The 24,564-nt window shown below is 43.3% G+C and overlaps 1 protein-coding gene and 1 pseudogene across 1 annotated transcript in view; one reads left to right on the plus strand and one right to left on the minus strand.

Moving 5' to 3' along the window:
* The window catches only part of LOC124607046, a 69,541-nt gene that overhangs the window by 24,210 nt on the left and 20,767 nt on the right, over positions 1-24,564 (minus strand). The gene's annotated exons all lie outside the window — the stretch shown is intronic.
* LOC124607958 lies at positions 22,731-22,848 on the plus strand (annotated as a pseudogene).

The following is a 24,564-nucleotide window of genomic DNA, read 5'->3' on the forward strand; positions in this document are numbered from 1 at the left end:
AACGAATGTAGGAGGAAAGGACGAAGTAATGAGTATTGCAGAGCTATTTGAGATAGAAACCAGGGAAAGTGAATTCAATGAGGATAATGCGCAGTCGACAGAAGTTGAAAATAAGTTACGAGTGGGCACACAACCCAACGTATATAATGAAGGAAGTTATGAAGCGATAATTAGAGCATTTAGATGCGATTATGTGGAAGTAGCGACGAAGAAGGAGAAGATAGACGAGGATGAGGAAAAAGTTGAGGATGTTGAAGAAAGCGTAAATGAAAGAAGAAATAGAGAAGAGGAAATAAAAGAGAGAGAAGTAGCAGTCGAAGCTTATCCTACAGAAAGTTCGAATTCACAAGGGAAATTCCTAAAAAGACTCATGTATGATTCAGTGGAGGATTCGTTGATGCAAGAAGAAGAAGAACAGAACCAACCCTTTCAAATTCAACCAATTGTGAAGGCCATGGTAAAGCACATCCCAGTCAATATTGTAATTGATAGCGGAAGTGAACTGACTGCGATCTCAGAAAATTTATTCATGCAGTGTAATGCCAATGAGGAATTGCCAGTTCTGAAAACACGTAAGATTAAAGTAAGAGGTCGTATTAGAAACAATGCTGCGGAAGTTACGAGACAAACAAGGTTAACCCTTTCGTGTCAAGTTCAAAAGATCGAGGCCAACTTCGTGATTATACCTAAACTAACTGTAGATTTGATTATAGGTGCAGATTTTTTAAATGAGAGGCGAGCAATAATAGATACGGGGAAAGGTAGCGTAACATTTGGGAATGTCACACTTCTCTTTGAGCAAAAACTAAAATTAGAAGAAATACCAGTTATAAACAAACAATTAAGACAAAATGGCTCTGAGCACTATGGGACTTAACTTCTAAGGTCATCAGTCCCCTAGAACTTAGAACTACTTAAACCTAACTAACCTAAGGACATCACACAACACCCAGCCATCACGAGGCAGAGAAAATCCCTGACCCCGCCAGGAATCGAACCCGGGAACCCGGGCGCGGGTAGCGAGAACGCTACCGCACGACCACGAGCTGCGGGCAACAATTAAGAATGACGCGAGATAAAGAGGATGAAGAATTACAATGGTATGCACGAAAGGGGGAATCGCCTCAACTCATGTTAGAAGTCCATAAAGAAATCGACGAAACATTGCAAGAAGTTCAAGGTATTTCAGAACACAGTAAAAGAGAATTAGAGGGTATTTTACGAGATAAAGCAGAGGTATTTTTACCTAAGACTGGCAGTATTAAACACTTGCAGTACAAGTTTGAAGATTAATTTTATTACTGGTAAATAATCAGCACAATATTTGAAGATTATGTTGCAGAAAAGATCGTCAGGAGAAAGAAGAATGTAGAGAGAGGAAGGTGGGAAAAAGAAAGTAGTTTCAATAATAACACCAATAGTACCATAGATTAAGGTGAAGGGATAAAGTGTAGATAGTCTAACAGCATGAAATACTAAAATACTATACACCATGACACTACACAAAAAACAAAAAACGAATTTGAGGATTCTTTTAGAAGTTAAGACTCAAGATATCTTAGAATTGTAACATGGAAAGGGCGCCGAAATTTGTAAAGATTTTTAAGAAGGCGTAAAACAATGTAGGTACTAGACATATGTTAGATGATTATAAGTAAAACTTTTTGTAAGAACTATTGTAAAAACTCCAGCAAGGACGAGATGCAAGCATCCACAAGTTGCAACGTGAGAAGTATCAAGGAAGGAAAGGACATAATTAGCAAGACACGATTCCTACAAGGCAGAAGCATCAAGAGAAGGGAAAGGACAGCGAGACCAACACAAGGCCCTTGTAGTCGAAGTGGGCAGTAAATAAATCTGCTGCCAAGCTGAACCACAGGGTGACGGAACCCTGCTGTGACAGAACATGGAACCACACAGTGGCGGAACCCTACAGAGACACAACAGGACACACCACCGAACGCCAGAAGGGTCTCCGAACGCCCTGACTCAGCAGAGCAAGCAAAAAATGGCCCGACGAGAAGACCGCTTGGGCAAGCCACCACTGGTAAAAAAATATGTGTAAAAGTTACACTACTGCTATTAAACAGCACGCTGATGCACGAAACTGAAGAAAACTTCCACAAAGTAAAAATGACACGCCAAAACAATTTATCAAACTGCTACTAAGAGGATAACTTCAAAGCGACTAGTTATCAATAAATATTTCCATATCCTGCCCAGAGAAGAACCAAGAAGCAAGTAAGAAGCAGAGAAAAAGCAGGAAGAACAGAAGTTGAAGATTCGCAAGATTGAGACCAAGAAAGAAGATGGGTGAAGAATAGACGACATACCTTTCCAAATCCCTATCCTATTGTAAACTAGTAGTCTGCGAAGTATTACAACGAAAAACGACCGATTTTAGCGACACATAACGATGACTTTCACACATACAAAGCCAGTAAACCACGAGATTCTGCACTCACAGCTCCATTCCATTATGGGACCTCCACAACAGCAACACACACTTGCAAAGCCAACAAGGAACGACGAACGAAGCTGTACATCAAATACTTGCCCACATCCATCTCGCTCAAGTCCATCACCTTCGTGCAAAAACATTCGCCAACCTCATGCTTAAACATTCATAGGATTGTGTGAATGTGTGAAATCAAATTATGTAATGTAGGAATTGTGCAAAAGAAATGAGTGAAAAACTAAATAAGTTAAGCACACCACACAGCTAATAAACTACATAATAACAGTCATTGACTGTGGACTTAAGTAAAAAATAGACTATCGATAAAAATAAGTCATTAGTTCTGAAATGGACAGTATATAAAGAACAAAAGTAAGGCATAGAAAACACTAAAACTACATGCCACTTATTTTCTCCTCATAAAAATAAAAAATAACTATATTTTACTTACTTTCTCCTTATAAAAACAAAGAATAAAAAATTATCTTGTTGGATGTTTTCCCTTTTTTTTAACATTTGTACCATTTGTTAGGATAATATCTCAATACTTGTGTATGTATATTTCTTTGTCAAAGCAATTCTTGAAAATAATTCTTATTTGTTAGTGTAACAGTGTTGAAATGAGTGTCTAGAAACAAAAACATTTTACTTGTACATGATATTTAGAAAATGTGTTAGGAAAAAATTTTACTTAATTACAACATTTATAAAAACAATATTTCTAAGAAAATCGATGTGAAACACTCCTCACTTTCGATAACAAACTTCTTAAAAAACAAACTTCACAATTAAATAAAGAAAGAAAACAATTAAAAAATAATAATTATAATAGAATAAAAGTATTCTTCCCTTGTCAATATAAACATATTTTTGATAATGATGTGGAAGAATATAAAAATATAAATTAGTAATACAAACGAGCATAGAACAGAATAACATGGCTGAACATTAGGCAACAAAATTTAGATAATTAAATAATTTTTGACTGCATTAGACAACAATTCAATCATTGCCTAACTTCAGTGCAAAAATTAAGTTCAAAGGGTGGTGATATGTAAGGTGTCAGGCAAATCCAACACCTTCCATGAAAACCCTGACAGATAAGCAAATCTACATCTACATCTACATCTATACTCCGCGAGCCACCTTACGGTGTGTGGCGGAGGGTACTTATTGTACCACTATCTGATCCCCCCTTCCCTGTTCCATTCACGAATTGTGCGTGGGAAGAACGACTGCTTGTAAGTCTCCGTATTTGCTCTAATTTCTCGGATCTTTTCGTTGTGATCATTACACGAGATATATGTGGGCGGTAGTAATATGTTGCCCATCTCTTCCCGGAATGTGCTCTCTCGTAATTTCGATAATAAACCTCTCCGTATTGCGTAACGCCTTTCTTGAAGTGTCCGCCACTGGAGCTTGTTCAGCATCTCCGTAACGCTCTCGCGCTGACTAAATGTCCCCATGACGAATCGCGCTGCTTTTCGCTGGATCATGTCTATCTCTTCTATTAATCCAACCTGGTAAGGGTCCCATACTGATGAGCAATACTCAAGAATCGGACGAACAAGCGTTTTGTAAGCTACTTCTTTCGTCGATGAGTCACATTTTCTTAGAATTCTTCCTATGAATCTCAACCTGGCGCCTGCTTTTCCCACTATTTGTTTTATGTGATCATTCCACTTCAGATCGCTCCGGATAGTAACTCCTAAGTATTTTACGGTCGTTACCGCTTCCAATGATTTACCACCTATGGCATAATCGTACTGGAATGGATTTCTGCCCCTATGTATGCGCATTATATTACATTTATCTACGTTTAGGGAAAGCTGCCAGCTGTCGCACCATGCATTAATCCTCTTCAGGTCCTCCTGGAGTACGTACGAGTCTTCTGATGTTGCTACTTTCTTGTAGACAACCGTGTCATCTGCAAATAGCCTCACGGAGCTACCGATGTTGTCAACTAAGTCATTTATGTATATTGTAAACAGTAGTATGTCACATAGCTCCGAATAAACCGTGATATTAAATTAAACAAGGTAATACGAGTAACGAGTGAGCAAATGGAATACCACTGACTAACACAAGAATGCCTAAATGCATGTCATACCTTCCTACCGTGAGACAGACGCAGTTCCGAGGGGAGAAACGAGAACAGAAGCTGAGAGCAGAACCGTGTTAAGCTGGAAGGCCCTACGATAAAGGATGAACACCCACGTCACCAGCTAACCGCTAGGACCACCCCCCAGCCCATGTTAAAAGCTAGAGCCCTCCAGAAGAACAGTATAGATCTTACGATAACACAAAAAGGGCTACCCCAGCAGCAAGTTTTAGCGTGAGACTTTTTCGCGTCTCTGTTACGTCAGGACCACACCCCCCAGCCGATGTTAAAAGATAGAGCCCTCCAGAAGATCAGTATAGATCTTACGATAACACTAAAAGGACCACACCAGTTGCAAGTTTTAGCGTGAGACTTTTTTGCGTCTCTGTTACGTTGCAAACTTTAAAAACATTGCCCCACCACGAAAAGTATAACGTTTCTCATTGGATAGACAGAATTATTGGAAGCAGAGCTTAAGGTTAACATTGAGACCCTGATTGGTCAGATTAAAACACAGCCAGATAGTTTTTTTAACCAACTTCGGTAAATTGTAGTAAGGAGAAGTTAGGAAAAGAGTTGCTTCCGAGACGGCGAGGTGAGCGGAGCTGTGCTGCCTGTCGCCCCCTGACGAACACCGACAAGGTAATGAACGCACACGATGCCGCATAACAGCGCATAAAGCTTCACTCAGAACTGCAGAAGTCTCATCTGTTACACCCCCTTTTTGCGTAATACTAGTGTCGATCATCAATTAAAGCTCATGGTGTTCACATTTGCCACTTGAAGTAAAAATCTGAAACGCGATGATTTTTCTGTTATATAGTTATTGAGAAGCCACATCAGCCACCGTAATTTACGACAAGTTAGATAAGTAATTAAAGATAATTGAGGTTCACTGTAGACCATTTTGATAGTTTTCTCTTTTATGAAACTTAATTTCAACTTAGATTATAGATGTGATATGGCATAGATCATCCTCCGATCCATTGTAGAACTTGGGAACCCATTCAGGGAATGTTCGTTCACATTTTTGTTGAACGCAGTTGGTTCTTACGATCCTGTATTTAAACATTTCCTTTTATCAATAGTGCAATTTATAAACAATGTTTTGTGAGTAGAATAAAATTTCCAATGGTAAACTTAACGGCTTCTTCAACGTTATTTTACCAGGTAACTAAAAATAGGAAAGCCTTGAACCCCTTCCACTGTCAGGCGTAACTGATGGGAACCTCGGTGACAAGTACGCCTTCTCTCGGGTTCCCAGGCTTTCTAACATCAGGTCACTATCACATCCGAATGCCCCACAAGTATTTATATTGCACGATTCGGCCAGCTGGTGAAATGGAAACCAACAATGAGGCCACTTTCTAACTCTGTCAGGCGCTGATAATGTTGACTAACACGAGTACGCAGCTCGTCAGTGTCCTTCACACGATCATTCAACTTCTCTCGTTGTTCACACCTGTTATATGAGGTGGGACAAAAAGTAATGAGACTGATGCAAAAAAAAAAGTTGTGTAACGTTTTAGTCAAATTTAGTGTTGTCTTCTTCAAAGTAGTTCCCTTCTGATTGCACACACTCTTTCCAGTGCTTCTGCAATTGATGGTAACATTTCTGGAACTCATCTTCCGTAACATCCTCCAAGACCCTCGTCACGGCTTTTTGGACATCTTGTGTTGTTTGAAAATGGTGTCCCTTGACCGCCGTTTTCAGTCTTGGAAATAGAATAAAGTCGCACGGAGCGATATCTGGTGAATAAGGTGGCTGTAGTATTACTGAAATTTGTTTTGAGGTTAAAAATTGCCGTATTGACAGAGTATTATGGGATGGGGCATTACCGTGATGCAGAATCCAATTTTGCACAAATCTTTCTCATACCAAGATCTTCAGTTATTATTAGACGAGCCGTTTCTCGGCTGATGTTCAGTTCTTCTCTAGTAATTTTCACGGATAACCTTTGATCAGATCGAGGTTGATGGTCATCCACTGCGGTTTTCATCTTCAAAATTCGTTCTGCCTCCACTAAACACTTTATGCCAACGAAAAACTTGAGCTCTTGACATAACTTCCTCTGCAAAAGCCTTCTGAAGCTTAACGTAAGTTGTCGTCGCGTTTTCACCCAATTTAACGCAAAAAGAAATGGCATAGCGTTGCGCAATATTAAGCGGTTCCATTTCCGTGACGAGAGACGCAAACACATGTTAACTTATTACAGCACAACTCACGACTGAGCAGTTGCATCGATGTGCCACTTGGACTAGAAGCAGCTCACAGACCAAGGTCAAAGCTATTGTGGTTGAAAAATGGTTCAAATGGCTCTGAGCACAATGGGACTTAACATCTATGGTCATCAGTCCCCTAGAACTTTGAACTACTTAAACCTAACTAACCTAAGGACATTACACAACACCCAGTCATCATGAAAGATATTGTGCCTACGCAAGCCTGCAGGGTTGCCACATCTTGCAAAGAAAATCAGTCTCATTACTTTATTGTCTCCTCGTACATCATACGAGGCATTGTAACAGCACTAAACACGCACAACACTAATGCACTGTGATGGCCATCCTGCCTCTCAAAGATGCTGCAAGGAACCCCATTTACGTATACGCCAATGGTGAGTATGTATTACATTGAGGTCCGACCATGTCTGCTTGATGCTCCACATTTTTTTTTTCAGACTGTAGACATTGGATTAAAATTTGTGTGCACTGTGTATTATTACGGATAATATATAAAATTCAACTTCTCATTTATAAGATCAGTTAATTTCTTAAGTGACCTTTGGTTTTTTCATGCTTGTTTAACATCATTTCCCATCACGCTGTTAGCTAAGTTAGGTTCAAAATACAAGATATGCTTCTCATGAAATATGCAACATTTCACGGTGGCCGTCCTTATACCGTGCACTCCACTCTACCTCTCGTAATTATTTCAAAGCTATTGTCTCAACGTATCGTTCACTACCCTCACACGCTTTTTGACAGTTTCTTTGTACTACGTTGTTCTATGTTTTTAGTGTTTTGTTAATATAATCACAAGCTTTTTTTGTAGAACTATGTGTGTGTTGTTATGTAACATCTCTGTTTTACATCTCTAAAACAGTATCTGCATAACTACTGGGTGCAGTACTGTGGCACAAGAGAGTGATTACCCATTATGACGATGTTTACTTTTAAAATCAGGAGAGCATATGTTCCAAGAAGGGTCGAGCAACATATTACTTTCCATCACGTGCGTCTCTTGAAATAATCACGATGAGAAAATTTGACAAATAAGAGACCGTAAGGAAGTCTACCGACATTCTTTCTTCCAACGCATGACGGCGAATGAGCGTGGTTTGGAGGTGTAGGCGGCGATACTAGCGGTGACAGAAGTACCCTCCGCCAAACAGCGTAGGTTGATTTGTTGAATAAAGATGTAGCTCCTCCTCGCCTTGACGTGACTGAGATGTCGGTGTGTTTGAATGATCCACTGATCAATGCTGGCTGGAGTTATGCCTCTTCTAGGAATAACCATGCCACACTGGTCAGCTGGTGATATTCCTGACAAAGAGAAGGCCCAATAGGATTCTTCTTCTTGGGAATAAGTGGGCCTTAGCTAAGTCTGAGATTACTTCCACTTACTTGTGTCAGGTTTCGTCCGTTTCTCTTTCCTATGAGCCTACATTGGTCTGCTCTTGTTTTTTCGGCCTCAACGGTCTTAGGTTTCGAGATTTCAGGCGACTTTCATTACCCTTTTCTATTTCCAACGGCCAAAGGTTAGCATAGGATTCCAGTGTCTGTTCAGACTGCCAACATCCGTTCAGAGCGGAAACTCTATGAAACGTCCGCCGAAACATCGTGAGTTAATCCGACCTTCAAGGTTTCAAGGCAGTTCGGCCGACAACCCTTACTCCCAGAGGACATGAGTCGCATGAGCCCTGCACAATGCATGGCGTAAGAGGGTGTATGTTATCTTGGCAACGGGAGAGGATGAGAGGTAAATTTTCTAGCGCCTTTAATGATCAGAACATATCAGCTAAGAAAGGTAACCCCGAAAGGAAATTCTGGTCCACCTAGATCTGTGTGTGGTTGGGGGGGGGGGGGGGGGGGGGAGGGGGGGATGATGGCTGGTAACCAACTCTACACTACTCCTTGCACCCCAAGGAGCCTCGGAAACAGGATGAACTCAAAGGTAAATGACAATGCTATGAAGAAAGGCAAATGAAAGTGCAGCAATGGGTGCATCAAGGCAGCAACATGTAATGTCAGAGGAATTTTTCAAAAAGATATATAACTAGCAAATATACTAAAAGACTTGAATATCGTTGTTGTAGTAATCACATTTACGAAAATGAAAGCTAGAGGTTATAAATATGTAGGAGAATACGTTATGTTCTGCAGTGTAATTAGATAAAATAAAAGACCAAGCAATGGTGTAGCACTACTCCTGCATAAAGAATTGGGAAAATAGATCAAAGATTGCGCATACTTACAGTCAGAAGGAAACTGACAAGAGGCAATGACTGCACCAGAAGAAGGGAAAAATTATGAGCTTAACACCTTATATGAAGAACTATAAAATAATTGGAATATTTACAATGCTACTGACCAGATTATTATGATGGACGATTTCAATGACAGAATGCGAAATTTCCGAGTAACGAACATTATACGGCCTTTCGGAGAACCGGTATGTAATGAAAATGGAAAAATAATAAGCGATTTTGCCGCTTACAATAACTAAAAATATAAAACTCACTTTTTAAGAAAAGTAATTTACATACATATACTTGGGTCACCAAATTTCTTGCATCACTAACTGACTACTGATTGGTAAATGATAAGCGAGGGATCAAGTAAGGGATACAAGAGCTTATAGCGGTCATGATATAGTGTCAGATCATTTTTAACAATCTCCAGAATAGATCTTTTTTATAAATTTCAAAAAAAGACAAAACAAATAAGTAACCAACAAGATCAGAGTCTTCATAAAGTACACTTGTTTAAAAAGGACTGCGTGAAACATCTTCACTAAAGCAAATAAGCATTTTGCAAACTAGCAAACAAAGGGTAATACAGAAGAAGATTGGGAAAATATAATGAATGTGGTATATAAGTATAAGGAAAAGAAAATGGTAAAAAATTTGGAACGAGGACATTAAGAAGGGTGTCAACTCTTTCGCGGCCTTGGGGGGTATACTTCCACATAATGTATTTCTTTACTGCGGAATGTGTATTTCCACTTCTGTATGCTCCTGGCATCTAGTGGCAGTATGCTGCACCGGCTGTAGTCTCTGTCTGTTGTTAAGTATAACTTCAGGACTGTGGGAAGCATATATACCACCAAAAAACGGTGTTTTAATGGTTATTGGGAAGTACAGTTACCACCAAAGTAGTTTCTGAAAGGGACTTGGGAAGTATACTTACCACAAAATTAATCTGTCATTTGTGGTCCTTGGGAAACACACTTACCACCAACTTAGGAGTATCAGAAAGCTTTTGGGAATAGGTCTTACCACCTCCGTCTATGCCTGACATCTTATGGTAGTAAACTGCCCTAGGTGTATGAGAACTGCAACAACGACCAGTTTCTGTTTGTCGTGGGTTACTACTGTTGTCGCAACAAATTACTTCGCTTCTGCAATATACATTATGTTGACCTGTATCAACTCATACCTTCACTGCGTGATAAAGTTTCAAGGACTGTTTTCACATTGTGGGAAGTAACCTCTAATATCTGTAACAATTATTTTTAAATGAAGTAAAGGAAAACAAAATGAAAACAGAAAACACGTCATTACTTTTTACGTGGAGTGGCAACACGTAACAGCTCACAACAGTTATTTGGGAAACCCGGTTACCACTGTAGTTTTAATACCTCAAACAGGTGACGTGGGGGTACATGTGCCACCATAGTTTCCGGTCCTAAATCACAAAAATAAAATTATCTAAAAATACATATAATCAGTTGATCAGAATTCTAATGCGATGACAAAATAATTATCTTCGCTGAGTTGCTGCAAAAATGCGCCCACGAAACGGCTGAAGAAACGGGATGCATGTGTAAAATACTTAAACGACACCACAGCTGAAAAGAAGCAATACTATGATGAAAGAAGAAATACCGCTAAATGTGTAGTAAGGAAAACACACCAGGTACATTGAGACACACTTGCTCCTAATATGAGAATAATATTCACGAAAGACAGCAAATTCTATACAAGGTTCTAAAAATTTTAAACACAACTGAAAGAAAGAAGTTGCAAATAAACAATATTGAAGAGGAACAATGAGTAAATGTTTACAAAGGATTACGGTGTGCAGATGCAGCACAACAATCTGAAACTGAGCGAACAGGCAAGAAGCTATTAGATGAAACACAATCTGACGAAATAACATTCGCCTTAACAACACTGAAGAACAGAAAAGCAACTGGAAGAGAGGATATTAATACTGAGTTGCTAAGCTACGAGCGAACAATGCTATACCAAAGACTGCTACATCTCTTAAACGAATGTTAGAAGAGCAAGAATATCCCTCAAAACTGGAAGATTGCTAGGGTGATATCAATTTTTAGAAAGAGAGACAAAAGCCTGTGCACTAACTACAGAGGAATAAGTTTACTGAACTCAGTGTGCAAGCTATATGCTAAGATTTTAAACAAGACTCAAAAACATAACAGAAGTAATTTTGTGTGAGGAACAAATGGGTTTTAAGGAAAGAAAGCTCCACGACAAATACGCTTTTATTTTACCGCAAATACTAGAAAAACACAGAGAATATAATAAAGAGACACGCATTACTATTATTGATTTTAAAAAAGCTTTTGACCATGTCAATAGACAGGAACTTTGGAAAATAATGATGACTCGCGAATATCCGAAATATAGTAAATACGTTGAGAAGTTACTCTAGATCATAACGGGACAATGACTAAGGAGATATCAACTAACAAAGGAGTACGATAAGGCTGCTGTATCTCCCCAGCATTGCTCAGCATGTACATATATTTATTTATTTGTTTAGTATATGGCTTACATAATTATATTTTACACGAACTGGTTTGGTTTTCTGAGTCTTGACGGATTTTTCTTAAGGGAAAATTTTGCGTGAAAAATAAATGTTTTGACAATGCGTTTTACGTTATTCGACAAACAATTATGTAGATGAAGCTGGTATTTGTACAGATACCATTGGTGATCTTGCAGCTCTCGAAGAATGAAATTATAATGAAATCCAGACCTTTGGCTGCTTACAGACGTTGACAAATATCAAAGGGGACAGTTGAAAAATGTGTGTCTCGACCGGGACTCGAACCCGTTACCTCCTGCTTACATGCCAGACGCTCTATCTTTTGTTTTTGTTTGGACCTCTTCCACTTTAGGCATTGGCCCCTTGTCGCCCATACTATCCTCAAAAACCTATCTAACCTAAAATCAAAAACAAAGCTAGTGCCACCGCCACTTTCACCCTAAAGCTAACTAGGAGGGCCATGCGCAACCACTTCAGGCTCTGCCCACGAACAAAAATTAAATATGCCTCTGAACATTTTATTAAAAAAGAAAAGGATAAAGGAAGGGGTACAATACTTTATTATATTTTATGTGTTGTTTATTTTGTTCTTATGTTTTTATTTGTAATTCTTTCTTTCCTCTTTTTTCCTAGGGAGTGTTCACAGCAGCCAGACGGTGGGATGCTCTGGTCGTCTTCTCGCTCAGCGAGGGTGAAACACCCTATAATTACCGCTTATGACTCTCACCAGTCCATCATGTGTAATATCTCAGTCTCTTCTCACACTCGGTACACCCCAATGGTCTGGAGAGCGCGTTAACAAAGACCCCAAGTAATTCGCAAGGAGCGTACCATACGACGTTTTGCGCCGTAATATCGTGTAATAACTCGCTAAACAATGCCAGAAATCTATCAATCCTGCAACGCTCTAATTAAAAAAGTATGACAGTGCCACATACCCTTAACCCACACCGTGGCGTTATGACGAGTAGCAGGGAAGTAAGTGACGTCGGGATGGATCAGTTCGGTGGGCTCTACGGACTGAGGCGTTCGTCGCAGCAACAACGCCAACATCCGCCGTGTGAGGAGCCAGCAGTCGATAGCCGTACGACAAATGAAACGGTGCAAGCCGGTGTCGACAGCGGCGCATCTGGGGCAGAGAGGATCCTCGGCAAGATGTATCATTTGTAAACGTTGCTGGGTGGGGAATTTTTCAGTCGTTGTCACGTACCACAGCGCCCTGGCCGTGGTGGGAAGGAAAGGCGAGTGTATCTTATTCCGCACCCACCTCCAGCCAACTGCCGCGTTCGGCCACATTAGCAGGCAGCGTCCGTTGAAAGTAGCGGTAGAAGTCCTTGGTTCTAGAATCCAGCGTGGTCGGCAAGACATCCAACAGATAACTCGTGTCGACCAGATAGATGCGAATGTGACACAGTGCTGGCGTCATATGTCCAACAGGAATCGGCGGACGGAGGGATTTCAGGCACCACCTCCTGAATCAGTTTACCAGGGGTAGTGTCCTTGTCCGAAATTCGTAGGCGATGCATCGTCCGCATGAAGAGAGCGCGCGCCCTTTTGTGGACGTTTATCATTCCAAAGCCGCCTGCATGTGTGGGCAACACCAGCATCTCGTAACGGTTCCTGAACATCCTACCCTCGCTGACGAAATGATCGAAGGCCGCCTGGAACTCGGCAGCTATCATAGCGACCATCGGAAGAACTTGTGTGTAATGATTAGGTTTTGGAGCGAGGTAGACGTTGACAAAATATATCCGCATGATCAAGTCAAGTGTTCGAAAGTGATGGAGTCGAACTTGCTTGCGGATCACATTAAGTAGTCTGCCATACGTATCTGCTACTGTAAGCTGCACGTTCCCATGGAAGGTCATTCCCAAACACTTCATCGCCGGGGCTTTGGTAGCGGGCAGTGGTGTATTCATATGCAATCCTCTGCCCACATCCACGTAGTGTGACTTTCGCAGGTTGATACCTCTCCGTATTACCGAAGCCACGCGATCGCCCCCAAACGCTGTCGCAGAACATGAAGTGCAGGCTCGAGGGCGACTACGAAGAGAAGGGGCCGACAGGGGACATCTTTGCCGCACTGAGCGCTCCATAGTGAACAATGGCGATCGGTAGCCGTTGACCAAAACTGTGGAAGGGGCTCCGTAGCTGAGACGGAGAACCACACCTGCCGATATTGGGGACAGTCCCATCTTCTCTAAGACAGCCTGCAAGAAATGGTGCTCAACTCGGTCAAATGCGTGGTCTACGTCAACTGCCACGAGGGTGCCTTCTAAGCGGCATGCCGACATGAGCGCCACCACATCTCTACAAGAGCTTGACGCCGTGTGTATTACTGTCACCTCCCAGACAATTTAGGTCGGCATGAATGGCATCTTTGACAGTAGCAAGGAGGCGAGAACGAAGAATGCGGGCGAACAGCTTGTAATCCGAATTCAATAACGTCAACGGCCGGAAGTCTTGAGGTCTGCACCCCCCGTTTTGGCACAAGGATGATCATGCCCTGCAAAAATTCGGTGGGGGGGGGGGGGGGGACGCGGAAGCCCGGATCCAGAAGTTCGCAGCACATCTTCCACCAAATTTCCCCTGTCAGGTCAGAAAAGGTGCTATAAAATGCAAGTGGAAGACCATCAGGTCCAGGTGATTTGTTTCTCGCTCTCCGCGAGAGGGCCATGCGCATTTCTTCCCACGTGACGGCTTCCAAGAATGTGGCGTCGCCTTGCACCGTACCCGATGGTGGCAGGTCGTGCAGAACGTCCTCAAGGTCGTTGTCACGTCATTGATCTGCTAGGCAGAGAGTGCCGTAATAATCTGCGAGGGCACAGGAGATGGCGTTGTGTGTCTCTGCGTATTGCCCGTCCGCAGAAATAACTGCTGTGATGAGTCGTCTCTTACGGTGGCTCCTTTCTCTGACGATGTGATAAAGAGAGGCACGTCCCTCTGCGATGAAATCTTGCAGTCTCAATCGAACCCGCGTGCCGTCCAATCTGCAGAAGCCGTGCCTGTGTTCAGTGGACGGCCATTTGGCTCTCTGGCAAAGGTTGTTGCGACGCTAGTTCCCGCAAGACCGTGTAGTAAAAGTCAGAGGTGGATCGGAGCCAAAGTGTCCTGCCTCGTCCATACGCCATAAGTGTGCGTCGAAGAGCTGGTTTGGCGCACTATGTCCAACATTGTGTGGTGGAATCATAGGTGTGACGCCGTCGCTCACATTTATGCCCGGTATCAGTGACGGCTTCACTGCAAGCCTCTTCCTGGAGAATGTTAACGTTAAGAGCCCGAGGTCCTCTACTACAGCTCGTCTGTTGTCGTGGTAGAGTCACGGCGCAGAAGAAGGCCTGATGGTCGATGAATGCAGTGGGCCACAGCTCAGCACCGACAGTTGCTGACGGGAGACCTCGGGAGACATAAATCCTGTCCAATCTACTGGCCGAGTGGCTGCTGACGTGTGTATATCCGCGTCGGTCACCGTGGATTAGTGTCCATGTATCATGCAGAGCGAGATCTCTGACCATAGCATGAAGGGCTGGACATGGGACATGGCAAGTGATCTGATCCTCAGGGAGTAAGACACTGTTAAAGTACCCACCCAGCACCAGCTGCTCTGTAATGCCTTGAAACAGTGGAGCTACCTCAGTGGAGTAAAAAAGTTGTAAGTAGGCTGTTTAGGTTTTTATGTTGGTAACGCCACGTAGCGCTCTGTATGAAAATCACTGACTGTGCTGTGTGCAGTCTGTGGCTGGTTTGCATTGTTGGAATTTGCTATTGTAGTGTTGGGCAGTTGGCTGTTAACAGCGCGTAGCGTTGTGCAGTTGGAGGTTAGCCGCCAGCAGCGGTGGATGTGGGGAGAGAGATGGCGGAGTTTTGAGAGCGGATGGTCTGGACGTGTGTCCATCAGAGACAGTAAATTTGTTAGACTGGATGTCATAAACCGATATATATATATATATATATATATATATATATATATATATATATATATATATATATATGATGATTTTTGAATAGTATTAAGGCAAATACGTTGTTTGTTCTCTACAAAAATCTTTCATTTGCTAACTATGCCTATCAGTAGTTAGTGCCTTCAGTAGTTAGAATCTTTTATTCAGCTGGCAGTATTGGCGCACGCTGTATTGCAGTAGTTTGAGTAACGAAGATTTTTGTGGGGTGAGTGATTCATGAAAGATATAGGTTATTGTTAGTCAGGGCCATTCTTTTGTAGGGATTATTGAAAGTCAGATTGCATTGCGTTAAAAAATTTTGTGTGTCAGTTTAGTGATGATCAGAATAAGTAAAGAGAGAAATCTCTGAGTACGTTCAGTTCTGCTCAGCTGTTTGAAAACAAATAACGTAAGGGGTTTATCAGCACACTAATTCATTAATTTTTCTAAGGAGTACCACCCCCCCATGAACCATGGACCTTGCCGATGGTGGGGAGGCTTGCGTGCCTCAGCGATACAGATAGCCGTACCGTAGGTGCAACCACAACGGAGGGGTATCTGTTGAGAGGCCAGACAAACGTGTGGTTCCTGAAGAGGGGCAGCAGCCTTTTCAGTAGTTGCAAGGGCAACAGTCTGGATGATTGACTGATCTGGCCTTGTAACAATAACCAAAACGGCCTTGCTGTGCTGGTACTGCGAACGGCTGAAAGCAAGGGGAAACTACAGCCGTAATTTTTCCCGAGGGCATGCAGCTTTACTGTATGATTACATGATGATGGCGTCCTCTTGGGTAAAATATTCCGGAGGTAAAATAGTCCCCCATTCGGATCTCTGGGCGGGGACTACTCAAGAGGATGTCGTTATCAGGAGAAAGAAAACTGGCGTTCTACGGATCGGAGCGTGGAATGTCAGATCCCTTAATCGGGCAGGTAGGTTAGAAAATTTAAAAAGGGAAATGGATAGGTTGAAGTTAGATATAGTGGGAATTAGTGAAGTTCGGTGGCAGGAGGAACAAGACTTCTGGTCAGGTGACTACAGGGTTATAAACACAAAATCAAATAGGGGTAATGCAGGAGTAGGTTTAATAATGAATAGGAAAATAGGAATGCGGGTAAGCTACTACAAACAGCATAGTGAACGCATTATTGTGGCCAAGATAGATACGAAGCCCACACCTACTACAGTAGTACAAGTTTATATGCCAACTAGCTCTGCAGATGACGAAGAAATTGAAGAAATGTATGATGAAATAAAAGAAATTATTCAGATTGTGAAGGGAGACGAAAATTTAATAGTCATGGGTGACTGGAATTCGAGTGTAGGAAAAGGGAGAGAAGGAAACATAGTAGGTGAATATGGATTGGGGGACAGAAATGAAAGAGGAAGCCGCCTGGTAGAATTTTGCACAGAGCACAACATAATCATAACTAACACTTGGTTTAAGAATCATGAAAGAAGGTTGTATACATGGAAGAACCCTGGAGATACTAAAAGGTATCAGATAGATTATATAATGGTAAGACAGAGATTTAGGAACCAGGTTTTAAATTGTAAGACATTTCCAGGGGCAGATGTGGACTCTGACCACAATCTATTGGTTATGACCTGTAGATTAAAACTGAAGAAACTGCAAAAAGGTGGGAATTTAAGGAGATGGGACCTGGATAAACTGAAAGAACCAGAGGTTGTACAGAGATTCAGGGAGAGCATAAGGGAGCAATTGACAGGAATAGGGGAAATAAATACAGTAGAAGAAGAATGGGTAGCTTTGAGGGATGAAGTAGTGAAGGCAGCAGAGGATCAAGTAGGTAAAAAGACGAGGGCTAGTAGAAATCCTTGGGTAACAAAAGAAATATTGAATTTAATTGATGAAAGGAGAAAATATAAAAATGCGGTAAGTGAAACAGGCAAAAAGGAATACAAACGTCTCAAAAACGAAATCGACAGGAAGTGCAAAATGGCTAAACAGGGATGGCTAGAGGACAAATGTAAGGATGTAGAGGCCTATCTCACTAGGGGTAAGATAGATACCGCCTACAGGAAAATTAAAGAGACCTTTGGAGATAAGAGAACGACTTGTATGAATATCAAGAGCTCAGATGGAAACCCAGTTCTAAGCAAAGAAGGGAAAGCAGAAAGGTGGAAGGAGTATATAGAGGGTCTATACAAGGGCGATGTACTTGAGGACAATATTATGGAAATGGAAGAGGATGTAGATGAAGATGAAATGGGAGATACGATACTGCGTGAAGAGTTTGACAGAGCACTGAAAGACCTGAGTCGAATCAAGGCCCCCGGAGTAGACAATATTCCATTGGAACTACTGACGGCCGTGGGAGAGCCAGTCCTGACAAAACTCTACCATCTGGTGAGCAAGATGTATGAAACAGGCGAAATACCCTCAGACTTCAAGAAGAATATAATAATTCCAATCCCAAAGAAAGCAGGTGTTGACAGATGTGAAAATTACCGAACAATCAGTTTAATAAGCCACAGCTGCAAAATACTAACACGAATTCTTTACAGACGAATGGAAAAACTAGTAGAAGCCAACCTCGGGGAAGATCAGTTTGGATTCCGTAGAAACACTGGAACACGTGAGGCAATACTGACCTTACGACTTATCTTAGAAGAAAGATTAAGGAAAGGCAAACCTACGTTTCTAGCATTTGTAGACTTAGAGAAAGCTTTTGACAATGTTGACTGGAATACTCTCTTTCAAATTCTGAAGGTGGCAGGGGTAAAATACAGGGAGCGAAAGGCTATTTACAATTTGTACAGAAACCAGATGGCAGTTATAAGAGTCGAGGGGCATGAAAGGGAAGCAGTGGTTGGGAAGGGAGTAAGACAGGGTTGTAGCCTCTCCCCGATGTTGTTCAATCTGTATATTGAGCAAGCAGTAAAGGAAACAAAAGAAAAATTCGGGGTAGGTATTAAAATTCATGGAGAAGAAATAAAAACTTTGAGGTTCGCCGATGACATTGTAATTCTGTCAGAGACAGCAAAGGACTTGGAAGAGCAGTTGAATGGAATGGACAGTGTCTTGAAAGGAGGATATAAGATGAACATCAACAAAAGCAAAACAAGGATAATGGAATGTAGTCTAATTAAGTCGGGTGATGCTGAGGGAATTAGATTAGGAAATGAGGCACTTAAAGTAGTAAAGGAGTTTTGCTATTTGGGGAGCAAAATAACTGATGATGGTCGAAGTAGAGAGGATGTAAAGTGTAGGCTGGCAGTGGCAAGGAAGGCGTTTCTGAAGAAGAGAAATTTGTTAACATCCAGTATTGATTTAAGTGTCAGGAAGTCATTTCTGAAAGTATTTGTATGGAGTGTAGCCATGTATGGAAGTGAAACATGGACGATAAATAGTTTGGACAAGAAGAGAATAGAAGCTTTCGAAATGTGGTGCTACAGAAGAATTCTGAAGATTAGATGGGTAGATCACATAACTAATGAGGAAGTATTGAATAGGATTGGGGAGAAGAGAAGTTTGTGGCACAACTTGACCAGAAGAAGGGATCGGTTGGTAGGACATGTTCTGAGGCATCAAGGGATCACCAATTTAGTGTTGGAGGGCAGCGTGGAGGGTAAAAATCGTAGAGGGAGACCAAGAGATGAATACACTAAGCAGATTCAGAAGGATGTAGGTTGCAATAGGTACTGGGAGATGAAAAAGCTTGCACAGGATAGAGTAGCATGGAGAGCTGCATCAAACCAGTCTCAGGACTGAAGACCACAACAACAACAAGGAGTACCAGAAGGGGCATACAGATTCAAAAGGCGGACTGCGCCGATGGTGAGCGCAATGCCTGTCGCTGATGGCAAAAATTGAATATCCGTTGGTACGATGCTATCGCGTAGTAGTATGGCCGTACCACCACCACCGTCGGAAGTTGGGCTGACGTAAGACGCGTATCCATAAACATCCAGGCGCAGATCAGGCCGTACCTCTTGAAGAAACATGATATCAATGTCCGCCGCCCGAAATATGTCCTTTAACAGCTGAATTTTGATCGTGGAACTAATGCCGTTCACATTGACTGTACCTATGCGATACACCCGGGTCATTTGGCAGTACGATGACGTATCCTGCAGTCGTTTAAGCCAGTATGCGCCACGTCGTCCGTCCGATCTTCCATGTCAGCCGCACCATATGTATTATTGATCGGCTGAGACAAGATGTCCGTCCGACGATCCGCCGGCCGCGTGCATCTGGTTGTCACTCGAGTCTGATATCATTCTTTCCATCTCCATTGAGGACGCCCATGGAGGTGTGGTACGTTAGTTCCATCTTCCGATGCCTTAGCCGCAAAATCGCCAGGGGGCTCGTCGGTGAGCTGATCACCGTCAACTTGGCTTTGTCCTTGGGCGGACGTTGATACAGTGAACCAGGCACCATTTGTGTGAGGTCCACAGCCCTGGCCGCAGATGGATTTTCTTCACCCTCCTGCAACGTGTCACCATGTCGCGAACCATATCCTGCAGACAGCCTCCTCGTCTTTCGTCGCTTGGGCGACTTCTGCTTGCGGAAACGCGTGTCCGCGTCCTGTGGATCCCGACAAACAACAGGCACCTCCCCCATCTCCGTGTCCGAGCTCGAATCGATGCGCTGGTGTTCTCCTTCCTCACAGGGCTGGGGTGCAGACGTAGTCGCTGCTGTCGAGCACAGCGGCGGTTCCAATGGAGGCTGCGTCGTCGTGGGCGCGGAAACTGGGCCCGCGGAAGTCGACAACTGGAACGGAATAACGTCCGCGTCCTCGCTGCCTCAACGTATGTAATAGGCAGCGTTGTCGGTTGCGATGTAGGCGTCGTGTCTGCACGTGGCATGTAGACGAGGCGGTGCTGCAGGGATTCAGAGAGTACATGCCCTTCCTGCCCGCACCCTCAACAAGTCCGCGGCTGACCGTCATAAATGACGATTGCGCGACAGCCACCAAAAGTCACGTACGATGGGATGTGTTTACGCGGTTCGATTCGCACCTGACGCACTCCACGTCTCGAACGTATGCCACTTTTCTTCCACGTGACTTAGTACTTCCCAGTAAGGCCGCAGTGCGTTCACGACAAGCATGGCTGGAACTTCAAACGGCAGCTCGAAGATTCGTATGTTTTGAACGCCGAGTCCTGCATGATCTGCAGTCACTACACCCACATGGCCGTCCGAGGGGTGGAAACGATATCCATCGGTGGAACGCCGAAGAAGTCGTTCGTACGCTGCTTCATCGACAAGTTTCAGGTAAACTGTGCTGGAGACGATCGAAAGATGTATACCGATAATTTCCTGTGGATCCACGTGCATTACTTCACGCAGGGAGCGCTCTACTTCATATGCCTTAGGTCGTGCGTACTTTAATCGTGGCCTTTCTATAAGAAAGAGGTGATCTGTTTACGAGTAAACAACGGCCCCGCGCACGCTTCACAACACGGCTGAGAGCCGGCTGTCCGACTGAGCCACCGAGGACACAGAGGATAGAGCGACCGAAGGGACTGATCTCTGGCACGCTCCCATACTTTCCAACTTTCTGTCCACACACTAAATTTGTAGTGCCCTTGCCCACTACATTCATTACTCGCGGCATTCAGTCTAATGATTTCCGTAAGAGTTTGAGCAATGTGAGTGCTTCCACACTGAATAACATCATTGGCCGGTAAGCCTTATCTATAAGAAAATAGTATCTGTTCTTTCGAACATGTCTTCATATAGATAAGAGCTACCGGCCAATGATCTTCTTCAGTGTTGCTCAAACTCTTATGGGAATCAGTAGACTGGCTGCCGCGAGTAATGAGTGTAGTGGGCAAGGGCACTTCAAATGTAGTGTGTGGACAGTAAACTGGAAACAAGGATCTCAAGGGGAGTATGGCAGAGATCAATTCCTGCAGTCGCTCTATCCTCTGTGTCCTCGGTGGATCAGGCAGCCGGTCAGAGGGTTAGTTGCCCTCTGTAATAAAAAACTGAGTGAATGGATCAACGATGGACTTTGGCAAACTCATGGTACATCCGCCCCAAACAAATACAGCGGCCAATGACGAACAAAATGAGATTTAAAAAAAAAGTCGTAAGATCGTGTGCCATGTAATCAGGTGATCCCGGGTTCGAGTCCCGGTCGGGGCACACATTTTCAACTGTCCGAGTTGATATTTATCAACGCCTGTAAACAGCTAAAGGTCTAGATTACTTTATAATAACTATTATGTAGTCTACAAAACAGTGCATTTAGTTTTTTATGCTTAAGTTCTTTTTATTCTTTGCAAGTCATCAAAATGGAGTGTCAAATCGACATAAAACAGCATTTTCTACACTGCCCACTTTTTGTGTTTAATCGAAGTCCCAAAGGCTCAGAATCTGCTAGAGAAATTTGTGAATACTGCGAAGAAGCGGTGCCTCTTAGGACGGCTCAGAATTGGTTTGACTGATGCAAAGAAGACAGTTTCCATCTCAAAGACATACTTGATCGACCACGAATAGTTTGATCGGTACCAACCAGTGAATGAGGAACTTTACGTTCAACAAACGCAGCGACTCAGCAACGCTATTCACCAAAAACATCCTGATGGGCAATACGAAAACGCCCTCACATCATCAAGGAGGCCATTCATTACCTTGATTGGAAAGTGCTGCCGCATTCTCCGTATTCTCCCGACTTGGTACCTTCGGATTCCAATCTGGTCGAAACCCTCTCTAATTCATTTCGTAGTGTTTCGCTCAGTAATGATGTGTACCTGAATGCTAGGCTGCACGATTTCTTCGGGTGGAAATCAGTTGATTCCCATTGTCCTATTGTCGACGCATTGAACAGCTTGTTGAAAGTTGGGAAGAAGGTTGTTGTCCATTCCTGCTTGCCTTTGTGAAAACCTAAATGTAAAAAAATAGCGTCCCAGTTGCGTTTCATCGGATTCAGGTAAATCGAATTTGATGGCAACACATCAGCATGAGTTGCCTACCATGCTCCTCAAACCATTGCAGCACTGGTCTTGTGGCATGGACGGTCATAATGTTGGAAAATCCCATCGCTCTTGGGGAAGACGTCAAGCATAAGGGGCTACAGGTAGTCCCTAATAATGTTCATGTAGTCTACATCTGCCACGGTGCCTTCATTACTACCACAAGTCCCATAGAAGCCCAGGTGAGTGTCTCCCATAACATAATACTACTTCCACCTGCGTGCGTCCGTGGCGCCCTGCATATTTCGAGCAGCCGCTCTCCTGGATGGGCAACGGCCTTGCCGCAGTGGATACACCGGTTCCCATGAGATCACCGAAGTTAAGCGCTGTCGGGCGTGGTCGGCACTTGGGTGGGTGACCATCCAGGCCGCCAAGCGCTGTTGCCATTTTTCGGGGAGCACTCAGCCTCGTGATGTCAATTGAGGAGCTACTCGACCTAATAGTAGCGGCTTCGGTCAAGAATACCATCATAACGACTGGGAGAGCGGTGTGCTAACCCCACGCCCCTCCTATCCGCATCCTCCACTGAGGATGGCACGGCGGTCGGATGGTCCCGGTAGGCCACTAGTGGCATGAAGGAATGCACTCACATGGATGACGGCGTATCTGGCCACTACCATCGACCTGGTTTTAACAATAAACGGGATTCACCTGATCAGACACACGATTCCATTGATCCGTGGTCCAACCTCGATGATCCCGTGCCCACTGTAATCATAAGTGACGATGTAGTTGGGTCAACACGGGAACACGTAGGGGTCTTCTGCTAAGAAACACCATGCTCAGCGCTGTGCGCTGAACGTGTGTCTGTGCCAGGACCACATTCTGTCGTCAGATTTGCCACACCTTGCCGCCTGCCCTGCTTTAGAGAGCGAGCAAACCGCCAATATATGCACGTACATGTAATACTGAAAGCTGGAGAACCGGCAGTAGCTAAAAGCGGTTGAGATGTCAATTTTCCTCCATAATTGGATATCCTAAATACTCCAGCCAGTTAACTGCTGCCAGTCTTGGGTCTACAATGTCTTTCCAGATACCCACGAATTTTCTTTTTGGGAAGTCGTGCAAAATGTGTACCAGTGCTTGTTCCAACGTTCCGCAGTCGATACTGGTCATCATTCCCCAATTCAATAGGGTTGCTGTGGTCACGCAGTAGCCAATTCTGATACGGTTGAGGGAACTCAATATTTGTTTTGCTTGGTTCGCTTTGGGGGACTTGGTGATCGGATCTGTTTCTCCCCAATTTTTATTGCCATGGAAGGATCCGCACTAATTTCTCGATTCTTTTTGTTAGATTATATATTTCTGGGGCGAGTGGGCAGTTGTTTACCCGGATTGGTTCTTTCGATTTGAGTCGAGTTCGTGGTAAGTTGTTGAATGTTTCATGAATTGTTGTCTGTGGGTCTTTTGAGCTCCATCAGTTCATGTGTCGTCGGAGATTTGGAGTGGCAACATTGGCGAATACTGACAACCACGATATTGGTGTGGATTTAAGAGTTCCTGTCAGGATCCTCATCGTGTCATTTAGTCGGGTATCTATTTTCTTGACATGGCTACTTCTACTCCAAACAAGAGAACAGTGTTCGGCGACAGGATACACAAGTACTTGTGCTGTAGTTCTTAAGGAATTTGCATTAGATCCCCGCCTATCACCAGCCTGTTTCCTTACTATATTATTTCTTATTTTAGCTTCTGTCCTGTTAATTCCCGGTGTTTTCCTAATGCCAGGCTCTGTCAAGAGTAACACCTTAATATTTGGGGTGTCGACTTGTCGTAACTTTTTGTTGCGAAAGATTACTTTCAATCCTTGTTTGCCATTCTCCTGTTTACGTGGAATTACATGACTTCTGTTATATTAGGGTTCGGAAAGAGTCTCAACTTCTTGCAATACTGGTTGAGCTTCCCTTGACTGCTAGTAAGTGTTTGTTCGCCTTCATCGAATGTGTTTCTTTGAGCTGCTACAGCTAGGTCGTCGGGTCAGCTAAACTTTATAGGATCAGTAGTGACTATGTAGCTAGTGTACAAGCTGAATAAAAATGGGACCAGAGCCTAGGCCTATGGGCGACCACTCTTTATGGTATAGGATTTACTTGTCTTTCGAT

The sequence above is a fragment of the Schistocerca americana genome, chromosome 3, assembly GCF_021461395.2.
Source record: "Schistocerca americana isolate TAMUIC-IGC-003095 chromosome 3, iqSchAmer2.1, whole genome shotgun sequence".
NCBI lineage: Eukaryota > Metazoa > Arthropoda > Insecta > Orthoptera > Acrididae > Schistocerca > Schistocerca americana.